This window comes from Lepisma saccharinum, chromosome 19, assembly GCF_977018435.1.
Source record: "Lepisma saccharinum chromosome 19, izLepSacc3.1, whole genome shotgun sequence".
NCBI lineage: Eukaryota > Metazoa > Arthropoda > Insecta > Zygentoma > Lepismatidae > Lepisma > Lepisma saccharinum.
In genome coordinates this window covers 59,851,157-59,865,546 of record NC_139247.1, presented here as the reverse complement: position 1 = coordinate 59,865,546, position 14,390 = coordinate 59,851,157, and the positions used below count along the sequence as shown (strand labels likewise).

The following is a 14,390-nucleotide window of genomic DNA, read 5'->3' as shown; positions in this document are numbered from 1 at the left end:
CTTGGGCTGCAAGTCACTTCACCCTTTCATCCCTGACTCGAAAACGGCCCAACGGTCAACATGCAAAGTTCTAGACAGGTAGGAACCAACCTCTCGATGCGAATGTTTGACCCATCACCGCCACTGGCGCGAAAAGAATTTTCTCTTATACCACGCGAAACCCGAAGGTATGGCCATCGCTACAGGTGGTTGCCAGCTCAACAATACTGTTTGGAGCAATAGTTTCACCTCCTTGCTTCAAGTCCTGTCAGCACTGCGTTTGAAGGAATCAAAAACAGTTTCAAAGTTTCAATTTGAATCATATTAGCGATACCTGGCTCACAGAAAAAAAAAAACACAAATGCACGTAAATAACTAAGTGAATAATGACAAAACTCTCAAATGTTTTAAGAAGCAGGTTTTACCACAATTTTTCAAGATGACGGTTATCCGGACACAATTTTGATTTGATTTGATTTAGTTTATTTTACTTCGCGTTTTGTGCCTCTTGGCTAATTTGCGAAGATGGGGATAAGTGATGAAATGATGAAATTTATGAATGGACATTCACAAACAACCAAGCCCGACCGGGATTCGAACCCGGTACCCTTGGCGTCGCAGCGAGATGTGCTAACCACTCGGCCACAGGGTCGGGCGGACACAATTTGATGGCGGATTTTTTACATATTTATTCACCATACAATTCCTCACAATGAAGTACAAAAACTATTTGTGTTGTAATGATTGCCATGATAGGACATTATTTTCCCCCGGTGCCCGAACTAGTAAAGGAGACATTCACCGGGAAATGTTGGTTGTGAGATGTGTATACGGCAATTATAAAGGTAAAGAGGTAAAGTGTTCCCCTATGCTTAGCACCACGCCATGAAGGCGTATAGGGGGTGTGGGGGTAACGCCCCACACTTTCTTGATCCGGTCATGAGTGGGGGTGATGTGATCAGCATCACGCCCCTGACCGCCTTTACCCCCCAGGGTTTCCCCCAGGTACCCATGTTATTCGACGCTGGGTGGGCGCCGGGGCCGCTTCCACCGTTAGAAAAGTTCCCGGATTTGAACCCGGGACCTTGAGCATGGTAGTCAGACGCGTTACCGACTGAGCCACCGCAGCAATTATGGCAATTGAAATGTATTTTCTTACGATGCGGGTTAAAGAGAAGCTCCAAAAATAAATAATACATTAGCAGTGATAATGCATGAAGTTTCTCAATGCTATTGTCAATGTTGGTTCACTTTTCTACACTTCGTGTTACTGCATACAGTGTTACATAACAAACAAAATATTGAAAGGAAAAATTCAAGTGTTAAAGAACGGAACTAGTGAACGTAAATGAGAGCGTTGAAAATTAAGGATTCGATACTAAATCTAGGATGAGACGTTCTTATTAATTGCAGCCTTGATGACACGAGTTGGCTATCGATCTCACGTCCAGACAGATACAATACTGAGAGGGTAATACCTGTCAGGGAAGAGCTGTGTTCGGGTTATATGCTGTCAGGTAGCTGTCAAGAATGATGTGGTTACGCTGCATTGGAATCTGAGAGAGACGGCAGGTAGAAATTATGGGTCCTCTCTCTTCCTCGGTCTGACTCTTTATCTTTATATGTAATCGTGTGTGCCTGTGGTTTTCATTTTGTGTATGTATCTATGCTTGCATGCATGTATGTCTCTTGCTTACTTATTTAATTTATTATTTTCTCTTCACGTCTCTCTATCTCTAATCTTTTACATTTGCCTCCCTCTATTTTTCTCCCTCCCGTTCTCTCCTTTCTCTCTATCTCTTTGTTCACTCTTCCTCCCTCTCTCTTACTCTTTTTGGTAACATTATCGTATTAGGGAAACAGATTCCTTCAAATTTCCTTCAAATTTACAGGAGAAAGTACTTACGGAAATAATTTTCTTTAGCGTTGTGGAAGTTCCTGAATGTAGATTTGATCCATTTCAATGTGAATGCGTGTCGTTTTCTGCGAAAATCTCTGTTCGACACGCTGTTTCTGCTCCCGCCATTTATTTTCTGCACGAAAGTGCAATGTTCCGTGTGTTAAGATGATGCAACCCCGTAGCCAGGGTTTCAGCCTCGCCGTGTTTTCACTAGAACATGAAGTGTCGAGTATTTTTATTTTTTTTTTAACTATGCTTGCCTAACCTAACTTAACCTAACCTAACCTTACGGAAAATGGTTTTTTGGGCTAATGTGAATGGTTTTTGGGGCTAACGTGAATGGTTTTTGGGGCTAACGTCAATCGTTTGTGGGGCTAACGTGAATGGTTTTTGGAGCTAACGTCATCGTTTGTGGGGCTAACGTCAATCGTTTGTGGGGCTAACGTCAACGGTTTGTGAGGCTAACGTCAATGGTTTGCGACGTATTAGCATAATTTCAAATCCGGGCACGAAAGTAGATATTTTCCGGTGAACGAGGTTGCAACACTGCGTAAATCGACAAAACACTCTCAGAACGCCCCCTAAACCAGTACGCTATCACGGCCATAATGTGTTACAGATTCGAAACAATAAGTAACAGTAAGTACTCGTAAATAGAAGAAATAGACATTATCTTAGTTAGAAATGCATTATTTCACCTTAAGAAATGTTTCGCATTCGAAAATAACACGTTAGCAATGTAAAGAATTCCAAAATATATGATTCGTAGGTGTTTCCCTCATACAATAATAGTACCCTCTTTTTTTCTTTCTCCTCCCCATTTCTCCCCCTACCTCTATCTGTGTATGCATGTATGTATGTGTAATGTCTCCTGCTCACATCTTTACTTTTGTTTTTTCTCTTTCTGCATTTCTCTCCCTCTCTCTTTCTCCCTCTACTTTTCTCTCTCCCTTTTTTCTCTTTTCCTATCTCTTTTTCACTCTATCTCCCTCTCTCTTACCCCTTTTCTCTTTCTCCTCTCCCCATTTCTCCCCACTCTATCTGTGTGTACATGTGTGTAAGATATACCTTGCTCACTAATGTACCTTTCCTCTTCCCCCCTCTCCCTCTCTCATTCTGTCTCGCTATCTTTCTATCTACATGTCTTTGTCGCTTCTTTAAGTGTTATTCAATCTCATTCTCCTTAATGTTTCTCTGTCCTCATCTTGAATTTGTAAGGGATGCCTCTTGAGTAGACACATAAATGCCAAATACTCTTCCACGTCTTAACCAGAGTCAGTACAGTCCTCTGCGAGTCCTGTGTTGTGTTCTGTTCGTGTGTGTTTCTGAGTGTCCTTTCATCAATTTCATCTTCTTACCTATCTTACGTTTCATCCTTGAAAGTAGCAGAAAAGTGAAGTAAAATAAATCAAATCAATTTCATATTCATTTTACTCTTCTTTCTTGTTTCTTTTTTTAACCTTGTGATCCTTTATTTCTCTTATATTTCCTTTCTCTCTCTTTCTAACTATCTGGTTTCTTTAACTCTCTTCCCTTCGCTCATCTCCTACTCTCCTGTTCTTTCTTTTTAGAATACTTGTTTCTTATAATGGCACTTAAACATGACGTCAATACATCCAACATCAGAACAACTATTCAATTAAAACTTTCTTGAGAATATTTCAGCGGCCTTGGGTGCAAATAAGCAAAGTGCATCCACTATTTTCAAATTTAATGAATCCAAATATTAATAGTAAGCTTTCTTCGGTTGAAATTCCTGGTAGAAAATTCTCTTCTGGCACGAGAGGATTATAACTCTTTTCAGTTCTTACGGCGGGTGCTCTAGAAGCTGGCAGGGGAAGTGGGGAGCGGGAAAGCGACCAATCCAGCATGATAAGAAACGTAGCGTCCAGTAGAACGAGCAGTAGAACGAGTTTCCGGCCGCGTCGTGTCTCTCGGCGCCACTGCTGTTGTCTGGTTGGTCTGTTGCGTAATCGCCGCTCCCCACTTACCCTGCCAGCTTCTAGAGCGTCCGTCGTAAGAACTGGAAAGAGCAATAGTGAGTAAGTTTCAAGCAAAGAGATTAAAAAAATGTCCTGTTCGTTTTCTCCATTTTCTATTTTGGGAAAAATCAAACACAAAATCTAATAACGAGAGACGTACATTATCTTGTTAAATGTATTTATATTTATTAATCAAAAATAAATTATGCATTATCTGAAATTATGTATCTATTTCTATTATACACGTCGATTTTATACCTCTTATTTAAATCGCGGCTATAACAATGAAATGAAATGGATGATGTAAAGAACACAATGATTCATCCATCTATGGCTGAGATGTCAGGAAGCGCATTACGCTAACCACTAAGCCACGGAGACTGGCACATAATCTTTCCACACTTGAAACTCAAATTTCACCACGGCAAAATGCAACGTATATTCCATGCTTCTTCCACAACAAGACGCCATAATGCAAAGGAGGGTTTCAACCTTCGAAATGAGCCGATTATAAAAGTTTAGGCTGAACAATATAAACTCATTAAAATTTTACCCCACTTTGTGTTCGCTCTCCGCCTTGGGGGACACGAAGCGTTCTCTTCCTCTCTCCTTTTTCACTTACGTTCACCTCCCGGGGATGTTCCTTGTGTGGGATAACATTAGCTTCAATATAGCGGAAAACCAAGTTCCCCGTTTCTACCCTTTGGAAAAACGACTGCATCCCTTTAAATAGATAACCGGGAACGGTAACATCAATATCTACAGAGAATATGTCCGAGTATGTCCGGAAATGAAGCTCTGGGCTGCGTTTTCAATTTTGCAGAAAGTATTCTGGTGACTTTTCCCTGAATTGGTTGAAAGCTGGTCTGCTTTACCTGAAGTTTAATCAGATCTCTGTGAGTTTCTCCCCTCTTATTTTTAAAGAGAGTTCACATATATGTGCCCTCTTTTCCTAATCTGTGTCCATAGTCAACTACAGACTTGTCCTCGTATCTGATTGGTTACCATTATTCTTGACAGTTTATCACAAATGTGATACATATCTTTATTCTTCCGTCTCAATGACAGTTTATACACAACTGTGGTATATTTCTTTATTCCATCGCCTATGTGGTAGTCTTTTCACAAATAGATTCTCTCATCTCTTATGACCACTGTGATACATTTCTTTATTTCTTCGTGTCTATGACAGTTTATACACAACTATGATACAATTCATTATTCTTCCGTCTCTATAACAGTTTTTTCACAATTCTGATATATTTCTTTAGTCTTCCGTCTATGCAGTTTTACACAACTGTGATATATTTATTAGAATTTGAAATTCTTTATTCATGGGCGACTCTCCCTGTTTCTTTACTCTTTCGTCTAGAATAGTATTTCCACAACTGTGATATATTTATACGTCAAGAACTACTTGTATTACAATGTAGCAAACGCCATTCTTAATGAATTTCTCCCTACTTTCAATTGTACAAAAAATGATATGGGGTTTCCATTTTAAAAAAACGCAAGTTTGTGTTGAAAATCGTACTTCCTTACGTAGTTGAACGTATTGTGTCCACTAATATAATGAGCTCGTCTCATACCTTCAGTTTTTTAATATTTATTGTTCTTCATGAAATATTTCCGGTGGTAATTTTAGGTGACTCACCCTGTATATTCTTCCTATTATAGTGTCAGTGAATACTTGATTTGTAAATATTAGAAATGTTGTAATTACATTTGTTTGTCTGAACTGTACTGAACTCTCCACATACCAACGTATATAGTTTATAAGGAGTAATACATTCAAATCCTACTACGTGGTAGTTTATCGTCTACATCAAAGTTCTTCCAGTGACGAGAAAAACATATAGAACAAATATTAGAGCCACGAATAAATGTTAAGGCATAAGGGAAGATATTTGTGTATAAAGAAAAGAAGACAAGGTACAATAAATTTGAAAATCAATACCCACGGACAGGCTTCTTTAAAAGAGAGGGGAAAACGCTCTCACAGAAACGTGAATATGCAAGGAAAGTGCATTAGGAAAGCCAAAATCTCAGCAAACCGATAATCATTAGTCAAAATATGTATTGTAATCTAGACTCAAGAAATTCAAATGCACTTAAATGAATTCATAAGGCTATGAACTTTATGAAAGTCTAAAAACATTTATGTTAGAACCAGCCGTCTGCCTCATTCCCCTGGAGGAGCGTCGTTTCCAAGGTAACCTCGAAGAAGTTTGCACATGTACTTGCAGTTGTTTGAAGAGGCCAGAATCTGCTTACGAAAGATGTACGACACGCGTGGGAAACCAAAAGATTTCGACAACTACCTCCTAAGGTTATATATCGTGAACAGCCACACTGCAAATTCTGTTTTCCTTGGAAACCATCATTAAGGTTAGTCGCTTTGCCCACATTCTAAAGCCGCCGCTTTCCTTGCAGAGATTTGTAGGGATCTAAATTCAAAGCGAAACCCACGCAGAACCTCAGACGCTGAGGCCCATTAAAGCTTTTGAAGATGGAGGATTTTCAACGAAGACTGAAATATTCAGCAGAGCAAAGATTTGAAATGAAGTTTCTGCTTAGCTATTTTTGTTATTTAGACATTGCTGTATTGTCATGTAGAAATAATGTGTTGCGAGATATTGTAAATTCAATATGTTTGATTATATGGATGCCCCTGGGTGACCAGGTAGTGATATTCATTTAGAAATACTCTTTTGCAACCTCTAATATGAAAATTCACGCTAAGTCCAAGGAAGGTAAATGTATAACATGCTGTAGATGTTTATTATTTTATTCTAAAGCAGCATTTAGTTTCTTTCTTTGACCAGGCATTTATATTGTTGTAACATACCTAAGAAATAGGGGATCACATTGTCTCGTACACCCGGGGCAAAATTATAATTTGCATCATTTATGTCTGAGGTTACTTACTCTGTGTTATATTTCCAATTTGAAATTTCCAAACCAATTCTAAAAAATACTTAAGATATGCACCAAAACATGTGTAATAGTCTTCCTTGTATTGCGATGTTTATGCATAATATGGTTTAATATAGGGAGCATTTTGCCCTGGTCTCCTATATGAGGATAAAAATCCATACTCATATCTTCTCATGTGGAGAAGATACACAGAATCTTATTTCCCTGTAATGAAGTACGACAAATTTTATTGTTTTGTCCATTTTTAAGGGAGAGAGGTATATGTGACCTTGACTAAAAATTAAGAATACAAATCCACCGTAATCCAATAGTGGGAATAAAGAAGGAATATTCATTCCCAAAGACTATCTATTTCTACCGTGTAAAGCATGCAAGGGAATGTAGCCTGCAACAATTCTTCCATGATCCTCGCGAACGCTGGAAACTTTCGGATGCAACGGCTCAGCTCCCTGAGAGGTGAATGACAGAACTCTTACTTCGATCAGGTCTAAACATGCTCCGTAATCCGTGCTCTCGTCGGCGTTATCTTTATTTACGAGCAGCAGGGGAACTGGAGGGAAAAAATACTCAATTTTGCTAACGGCGCAACCTATCCATCAGTTGACCTACATCCGAGGATCGGATACGAGGAGGAATCTCCAGGTATCTCCCCTCCCACAGCATCCCAATTCCCAAGCTGATGAACCACCAGAAGACGCACACCGAAGCGCGTGATTGAGACACAAATACACGGTCTCTTCTCGCGCTAGGGATGCTACGTCTGGAGGAAAAAAAAGAGTTGTCAATCCCGAGATCACGTCTCGCCTCCCACTCAGAGAATCCCTTAAGAGTCACGGGGAAGATGGGAAGAGGATGCTATTTTATCTTCGAAGCGGAGAGTTTTTCCCCTTCCTGTTGATGGAATGAGAATGTTATGCTCGCTCGCCCGAGAACTCGGTGGAGGCTGTGCATCTCTCTTTCGTCTCTTGTTCTTCTCCAAATCTCATTGGTCTCCCGGCCTCAATTGGCGCTAAGGATTCGCTCTCCTTGGTCGTCTGAATCTGGAAACGTTAATGAAGTCTTGTGGACTTGGGTTTTCGTTACGTCATCATCAAGGGGAGCAAACTTACGGTGAGAGAAAAATGGATGAGAATACTCTCAGCAACATCCTTCAATGAGAGGTTGAGGAAAAGTGAAAGATAATGAGCTTCAGAATCACCTTTCAGAAAGCATCTTCAGTACTGAAGTTCATAGCAGGGAAAAACTAGAAGACAGCACTTTTCTTGAAAATCCTCAATGGGCAAGGTATGGAAGAAGCATTTGAAGATCAGCATTTCCTGAACCTCGCCCAAGTAGAAAGACTATTGAAAAGACAAGCACATTTAAAAACCTCAAAAATCCTCTCATTTATATTACTCACTCTATGTGTATTACACTGTGGCAAAAGCCAACCAGAATCTTTCTACTTAGAGAAAAAATAAACAATCACAGACATAAGCAGTAATTCTGCTACTGAAACAGCCAGCATCAAAATGTTTCTGACTATATCTCTAGTTAGCACTGTCGCCAAAGATTATTATAAAACAAATAATTATTTTTTGGAAGTGTTGATTTCATATTTTGTAGGAGCATCGAACACTATTTATAAAAAAAGGTTAAAAAATCCTTGCTTTTCTGACGTAGAAGAGTAAGCACCAATCAATATGCGTGGTGATCCAGTTTGTGGGCCGGGAGATTCGGGATAAATTCCTGGGGAACGTGAGGTTGCTTTCAGTAATAGAACTGTTCTGGGGCACACCCAGTCTCTAACAAATGACTACCTGAAGGGTAAAGGCGGCCGAACCGTGGTGTTAATCACATCACTTCCACAAATGTCCGAGATTCTGAATGTATGGGACCTTATCTCTTCATTCTCGCATGGCATGTTGCAATGCACAGGGGCTAGCTTTACCTTTTTTGTTGATCGTTATAGACACATAAAGACACTTTGCGAAAGTTTATAACATCTGCATCAATAATGCGTATATAGCACAGCACGCTACGACGTCAGGTATCCCAGTTTCAAATCCCGGCCTATACCGCGTTTGTTAGAGCCTGTCCCGTTTCCCGCGCTAGCGATGGCTCGACAGTTTCGGTGCCAATGAGAAACGAGGAAAAAGTTGTCTGCTGGGCAGCGAGGAGCGAATGGAAGCCAGAAGAGAGGCGCTTACGTAGACGCTGTTGCCACATTGCGGTCAAACTCCCACGTGTTTTGTTTGTGTCTTGTTGAAGAAGCTTGTTTTGTAAGCGTGGTGCTGATTAGTGTGCGTTTTGATATATCCAGGATGGAATTTATTCTGGTGATATTTGCTTGTGTCCTTTTTGTGTTTGGTGCCATCTTAGCTGGAAGATTCAGGAAGGGGAATTGTCTATACTTGTGCATTTTCGGGTATTTTACTCACAGCCTGGCTTCGGCTTTCCCCAGCACGGAGTTCACGCGGTCTGCAGCGGCAATGCCGCGTGGTTTCTGCTAGATCAGCCAGTGATCAGCAAGCGCGGGAAGCGGAACAGGTTGTAACAAACGCGGTACAGGCATTGTTGTTGTTTTTGAGTGTCACTTAATCAATTTTATCACATCATCGCTCATTCTAATCGTCGCGATTAACCAAAAAATGGCAGAAAAGCAACGCTAAATATCACAAATCAATTCGCACTCTTTTACACATATATGTATATATATTTATGTAGATATATGTAGATATATACTAGTGTCAAAAATTAAAGCAACAAACAGAAATCCTTTCCTCGTGTGATTTTTTTTGATAAATTTGCCAAGTTTGACCTGTTGCTATCGTGATGTTTTTGTTGACAAATCCTGGCACATTAAGGTTAGTTTATTTTCTACCTTAAACCAGTTGTCTATGACATCATAAATATTACTATCACCTGACCGTATTATATGGTCAAATGGACACACGGGAAGGAATTTCCGTTTGTTGCTTTAATTTTGGACATTAGTATATATAGGGCTTCCCGATGGCGCAGTGGTAGCGTCGTCACCTTGTAATCAAGGAGTACCGGCTTCGATACCCGGTGGAGGCACATAGTGGTTCGGATCCCACTTACAGAGCATGAAGTGGACTTAAAACACCAAATCAATCCATCTTTGTACATATATATATATGTGTGTGTGTATGCGTTTCTTGCTTGTAGTACATACACCCAATCGTCACAAATAAATCGCTCGAAAATCCTCGAAATGACATTTACGCCTCCACATCAGATAAGTAACAATATGTCCTAAACTCATTGCTTGACTAACCCCATTCTATTGTGGGCAATGTTCATGAAAAGCAATTCACACAGGAATGGTAATTTTTATATTTCGCAGCCATCGACAGCCTAGAATGAAAATCCCGGAGCACAGACACGCGCATCACCACATTACCCGGAACACAAAACGAACCGAAGTCAATAACAATGAAGCAGTACATAATCTCACTTATTTCAAAGCATAAAAAAGTTGGCTACAAAGCGTAAAAGCGGGATTTTATGCGGTCCTAAAATTTCGCTGAAGTCATATACCATGACTTGTGATCTACATTTCACCAATTTTAAACGGGCTCAGGAGCTCGTTTGAATATAATTACAAGAGCTTTTTTGAAGGTCGTTGAAGTCATTCTGAACATGGCGACAGTAAATCATATTGCTCGAATACGAGCTTTGCACGTGTATATTTAATGACGGTTGCAAAGGGGGGATGGGGCGGAATCGGCTGGAGAGAAGTAAATGTTTCAGCACGCTGCATGATATAGTGCTGTACATATTTATATGGTCGAACTAGGATTCATATAATATGCACAATTTACGTCACGGCCAATGTTCAGGACACACAAACGATTGTGTACATTAAAGGAATATATCAATTACCCAAGATAAATGTCGTAAGAAGTGAGGTAAAAGTAAAGTTCCCCGTCCATGAAAGAACATCTAGGGAATGTGGGTGCCATTTTGGACGTGATGTAATCAGCACCTTCTTCGGCAGTTCTTACCCGCAGGTTCCCACTGATTTGAGGCTGGATGAATTCCAGAGCAGTTTTATGCACAGACAAGTTCGGGAATCGAACCCGGGTCTCCCGCGTGGCAGTCAGAAGAGGAAGGATACATTCATTTTCGAAATAGCACAAAGGGAATGTTCAAATTTTGGCAAATTTTGTATTAAGTCCAAAGTTAATAAGTACATCTGACCTTGTTTCTTATATTTATTTATTGAGAAAATTCCAGATACAGCACAGGTGGCCATTTTACACTGAAATTGTCAACAATGAAAATGTAATAATAATAATAAGCGAAAAGATATTAAAAAATAATAATTAAAAGTAACAAAATAACACAAGGAGAATAGCAAATTGACAAAAAAATAAGATGGCACTATTTGATATTATTTACAAACATTTTTTCTAATAGAAGACCAAAAGGCAAACTCGGAGGAAAATATATCGATTCTTGATTGGAGGTCATTGTATTGTGTGGCAAGTCTGTAAAAGAGGGATCTTTTTTGAATTTGTAGTCTAGGTTTCTTTGTATAAAATAATCTTGTGTTGCGTGTTGTGCGCATAGGTACTCGAAAGTGCAATTTCGTCAAGGAGTGTGTTGCAGCGGATTTTGCCATTCACAATTTTGTATAAATAACTGAAATAATTCTGCAAACGTAGCTGACAAGCACTTTGTAGGTTCCGAAAAGACAAGACATGCGGAGATGAAAAATTGCGTAATGAGGGAACCCTGTATCGAACTATAGCTAGGAAGAAGTGAAAAACTTAATCGATTTCAGAAAGTTGAGTGGAACATGCCATGGACCAGACAGGAGAGCAGTATTCTATTATTGGGGAAATGAATGATTTGAAGTATAAGGTAAGGGCTGAGATGTCAGTAATTTCAGTGAAACGATACAGTAAACGTAAGAGACGCATGGCCTCTTTGGTTGTGCCTGTTATATGTTCTTCAAATGTGAGTTTTTGGTCGAAAACAATGCCTAGGTCTTTGTGAGAGGATACTGCTTGGATGTTATTGCCAGACACGGAATAAGATTACTTTAACAGGTTCTTCTTGAGAGAGATGGTGAGAGTAGTACACTTTTCAGGATGTAATGTAAGGTTCCATGTTAGACACCAGGAAGTAAATGTTATGTCATGGCATTCTGAAGACGATGAGTATCGTAGGAAGTGGAGATTTCTCTGAAAATTTTAGTCATCTGCGAAAAGAAGGTAATTGCTAGAGGGAGCTGTGAGATGGTCAGCAAGGTCGTCGACGAATAATATGAAGAAGAGAGGTCCTGGAACACTGCCCGGTGGAACTCCAGAGAGGACAGGAAGAAAGTTAGAAACAGTTCCTGGAAGAACGACACGTTGTTGGCGATCGCTAAGGTAATCTGTGAGAAGGGTTAGAAATTTGCCATGAATGTTGAATCTATTGCATAATTTATGAATCAGAAGACGGTGACTAACAGTATCAAAGGCTTTGGCCAGATCAAAGTATATTGCATCTAATTGTAAATTATTTGAAATGCATTTCATAGCATGTGAGAGTAAAACGGACAGGTTTGTAAGATAGAAGCTACCAGGAGGAAAGTCACTTCATGCACAGCTAATTGGGACTGGTAATAGGGATTCAAGTGGGATTCTGGGATTGCCTTCACTGGGTATCGATCTCTGGACCCCTTGATTGCAAGGCGACGCTACAATTATGCAATCGGAGAGGTCAATTTACTTATGTCCTTGCTGTAATTATTGCAATTCAATTGATTAACTTATTTTATTTCACGTCGCTTTTCAGCCACTTTTGGCTAATCACAACGATGGAGATATGATGAAATTGATGAAGGGGCACTACGAAGAACACCCATGTTCGGGCAAGGATTTGAGAACAGATGAAAAACCTCATCCCAGTGGATTATCTCCCAAGATCAATACTAGGTGGAGGCACATAGTGGTTCTGGATTCTTGTGTTGCTTTTAGTCCACGTTATGCACAGATAGGCTAATCGGGAGTGGACTTACAGTTTAAAGTTGGATAAGAAGAACTATGTGCCTTCACCTGGAATCGAACGCGGGATCCATCCATTCTTTACAAGGCGATGTCGTTACCACTATGCTACCGGGAAGACCGAATCCAACTTTAAACTATAGGTCCAGTCCCGATTAGCCAGGTAAAAAAAAAAAGGTAAAGTGTTCCCCTGTGCATAGCACCACGCCATGAAGGCGTATAGGGGGTGTGGGAGTAACGCCCCACACTTTCTTGATCCGGTCGTGAGTGGGGGTGATGTGATCAGCATCACGCTCCTGACCGCCTTTACCCCCCAGGGTTTCCCCCAGGTACCCATGTTATTTGACGCTGGGTAGGCGCCGGGGCCGCTTCCACCGTTAGAAAAGTTCCCGGATTTGAACCGGCCGGGGATCGAACCCGGGACCTTGAGCATGGTAGTCAGACGCGTTACCGACTGAGCCACCGCGGCCAGTCTGAGCATAAAGTGGACTTATAAAAAAACTCAAACCAGTGATTTATTTACACACTCCCAACACCAGAGAATATCCCTAACCACACACATTTCCTCAACAGCCCCTATTTCCTACAATAACCTAATGTATGATTCTTCTTGTTCTAAATTCACCATACGAACTTACACCCTGGTATGAAAACTTCTGAATAATCCTTTCATCACACGGTATTCGAGAAGAATGCCATTCGATCCTACGAGTTTTACACTAACCAAAACGAATAGACTATTATGAATACTCATCTGGTGGCTTAAACTTACCTTGCATGTTCGCTACACAGTATACTAAAACCACATGCTTGGCTAAAACTTGAATTTGGTCAGATTACAAAAAGAAACGGTCACCACGATTTCAACAGATCATTTTAGAAGAGCGTGAATGGTGAGAAAAAGCAAGCAAGATTCATTCATTACATCTACTTGCGGGTTTTCACTTTCGGTGATAATCCTCATCTTTCCTTCCCTATGTCCTCCAGCTCCACTCACGACTCACCTTTCAAAGTTTAGGACGGACAACTCCCTTCCCATTTGCATAATTACACACGATTCATGCGCTAAAGAGGTTCATAAGCTCTTCTTCCCTTAGATGACTTCGTATTCCAGTTCCGTCCCTCCCTCTTCACTTCCCAAGATGAAGTTTCAGGTCACAGTGTGTCACGCAGAAAGCAGCGAAACAATATTAGGATATTTTAGTGCAGGGAAGTGTGCCTGTTTCCAGATGGCTACTTGTAAATGTAGTCGTACAATAGGCTGTGGCCAATGATGTATACGTAAAGAATGACTGTAGCCTATTCAGTAGTCATGGAAGTAGCTGTAAAGTGGTTGAAGTCTGTTCATCAGCTGGAAAAAAATGGCTGAAGTCAATTCAGCAGGCGTTAAAAGTGGCTGAAATCTGTTCAGCAGCAGTAAAACGTTGCTGTAGCCCATACAGCAGGAGTAAAAACTAGCTGATGTGTGCTCAGCGGCTGTAAAAAGTGTCTGAAGTCAATTCAGCAGGCGTAAAAAGTGGCTGAAGTCTGTTCAGTAGCAGTAAAATGTGGCTGCAATCCATTCAGCAGGAGTAAACTCTAGCTGAAGAC

General features: G+C 40.4%; 1 protein-coding gene across 2 annotated transcripts in view; it reads right to left on the bottom strand.

Annotated features, from left to right (window-relative positions):
* The window catches only part of LOC146003169 (zwei Ig domain protein zig-8-like), a 614,539-nt gene that overhangs the window by 402,404 nt on the left and 197,745 nt on the right, over nt 1–14,390 (bottom strand). The gene's annotated exons all lie outside the window — the stretch shown is intronic.